The sequence below is a fragment of the Hylaeus anthracinus genome, unplaced genomic scaffold (assembly GCF_026225885.1).
Source record: "Hylaeus anthracinus isolate JK02 unplaced genomic scaffold, UHH_iyHylAnth1.0_haploid 11989, whole genome shotgun sequence".
Lineage (NCBI taxonomy): Eukaryota > Metazoa > Arthropoda > Insecta > Hymenoptera > Colletidae > Hylaeus > Hylaeus anthracinus.
Window position 1 is genome coordinate 8,874,526 of NW_026534337.1, and position 2,995 is coordinate 8,877,520.

Consider the following 2,995-nt stretch of genomic DNA (forward strand, 5'->3'; position numbering starts at 1 on the left):
GAGGCGTATTTTCGGCGGCGATTCCGCGCAAGGTAATCTATAATTGGTCCGCGTGCCGCGAATAAACGAGCTATTCGGACATCGCGCGCGATTCGACGTCGAAATTCCCGTTCGATGACGGTCTCCCCGGGCAGACGGGGAAGAGGGGTGCGAGATGGCAAACTTTTACGCCGAATTATCGAAATGCCGCGAATTCTCGTCGGATTTCACGTCGGGTTATTTTGCGATCGCTGGTCAATCGCCAAATACGATCGTTCGCCGTTGAATGCCACGAATGATTAGAGTTAGGCAATGGTTGCCACTAACTTTGTAAAAATTGCTTCGTAAAGATACAGATAGATTAATCGATGAAATATTTCCTGGAGATGCGTATCTTCAGCTTCGCGACCCGACAGCTTGTTTATTTGTATTGCCTGAAACTAATTCAGTCCTTGACCCCTCCGAAATTCTGGTTTTCTTATTCTTTTTCTAGCTTTTATAGAAGATTTGTTTACCCTAGTGCAGTGATTCCCAAAACTGTGCGCCGCGTCTTCTCACAGGGGAGCCGCGATATATTGTAAATATGTAAAATTTCAATGTAATATGTAAAAATGTAAGAGAAAGAAAAATGAGTATCGGTAAAGTTTGATAATAAAGAAATTAAGTCTTACGAAATAGTAACACTAATATTTAGTTACCTTGTGGCACAAAATGTAGTCTGTCTAACATACTATTTCGGATCGGTCTCATATTGATTGGTATTAAAGAATCCGCCGAAAATAATCTGTATACTAAGGAAGCCGCTGGTGTACAAAGTTTGGGAACCTCTGCCCTAGTGGATTCGAAAAGATCCTCAGTCGTAATTATGGATTACGTTTTCCCCGACACTGCGACGGATTCCTGCGATCGTGCGATCCTATTCTCGGGAGCTGCGGCCGCGAAGAAACAAACGAATCATTTAGAGGAGAAAATCTGATTTAGATGTTCCGCGATTTACGTGGTCAGATGTCTGCGTAGACTCGAAAAGTGGTATGCTTCATCCTTCCACCCTTTTCCTAGTCGAAATTGTTCGCGTGCTGTTTCTATTGTTCGAGTAAGCGATCCATTGTTTATCCTTTGGACTCTGGGATCGTAGATTGCTCTGTGGACTATACGCGCAATTTACAAATAAATAATACGTGTTACGCTGTGTAAACTGTTCTAAATCCACATACAAACACGCATTGGATTAAGACAGTGATTCTTAATCGCCATGGAGATGATTCCACTCTTCTCCTAGCGAAACTTTAAGAAATAATATCGAAGCAATGTTAATAAGATCATCGTACGCTTCATACACTTTTGAAATTGTCGAATAATCTCACCCCATATTTTTCACCCTATACAGTTCCCGTTTGTCCGAAAGCTACATCGGAATGTTCGGAATTTTTTTGCCAAGAGAAGCAAAAAAGTAATCAACTTCCAGAGGGTTTCGTCGAGTCTCGCGGTCACAAACTAATTGCTCGTGAGACGCGTCAACCCGGGAAAAGGGGTCGCGACTTCCCCTTCCTCCCTGTGCGACGCGATGGATCGTTTTCCTTATCGTCCGAACAAACGATTCGGCGCGTTGGGACGAAGTTAAAGTGTTTTCACGCGAAGGATTTGGAAAACTATTTTCTACCGCGTCGGTTGACAACGTCGGGGGCCGAGATAACGTTCGAAGGCGGACCGTTAGGATATCTCGCGACGAACGAGAATCCAGATAACTTTCTCGACGAGACTCGTCGTATTTTTACATTCCCGACAGAGATTTATTCCGAGTACGACGAAACGCTGTAATACGAACGACGATGTTTTACGACCGGTACCAAGCGTGTCGACGATACGGAACGCGACGCTAATCCATGGGTGTCGTCTTACGGAACGTTTAGTTCTCCTACGTTCACCAAAACTGGCCCCATCGAGAGGAGAAGACAGAATACAAGGGACGAGAGAGTGTAACACTGTTTCCCCAATCTCGTCCAAACGATCGTCGTTGGTCCCAAGAGGACGTTAACCCTCGCCTTTTTTTTCGTTGCATGGACTTCCAAGGAGAGGGAAGGGATTTCAAAAGTAATCCTCTATTAAACTTAAAAAGGAAAACATTATTAGTTTTCTTCATCTGTACGAAATCTTTTAGACATGAATTTTGATGAAGTTACAAAAATAAATAGCACGATAGATGTTCGATTATATAGTCTCACGATAATTTAAATAATATTTAATTCCAGCAGAAATGATCAAGAATATTTGTCTGGCAGCCAACGTGTTAAATATGCACGTCAGGCACGCAGGAATATGCCTTTATACTTACAATTTCTATCGTGCACCTATCGAATCAAAATCAAATGGTCCCCTTCGACCTACTACCACCCAAGCATCGAGTCGAGAAGAAGTCGCGTCGTAGTCGTAAATAGGCGCTTACGCGCGACTCGCGCACGCATTCCTGGAAGCATCGCGGAATGCGCTGTCCCGTTTCCGTGTCCGATCTACCTGCGCGCGTCTAAAGCAAGAGGTGATCGCGTGCAAAAATCCCCGAGACTCGTTCTCCGAGTTTGTAGCGACGACTGGCCGCGCACAGCTATAAAAAATGACATTAACGACGAGAGAGAAATCCGTATCCTCGCCCACGAATTGCGTTTTTATGATAATAACGCTATCGGAAATTACACGATACGAAATCTTGGTCGATAGGTCTTGAAAATAACATCCTGCAAAAGTTGTTTCTGCCGTGGACGCGCGTCGCGGTTGGGAAAATAGAGGCTCGTGACGTTCGCGCACGTTTATTAACGAATTACTCTCCAGTTTGATGATTCCACTAATTGGTAGATGTAAATAGAACGAACCAGAATGGACGTTCTCGTCGTCTCTCACCGGATACGCGGTCGTCGACGTCGAATTGACGCGAAACGCTGTAAAAAAACGCTCGCAAATAATCGAGACGTGGTTTTAAATTTGAGGCTTTCGCGGGTATTATTCGTCGGAGTATATTCGGGAA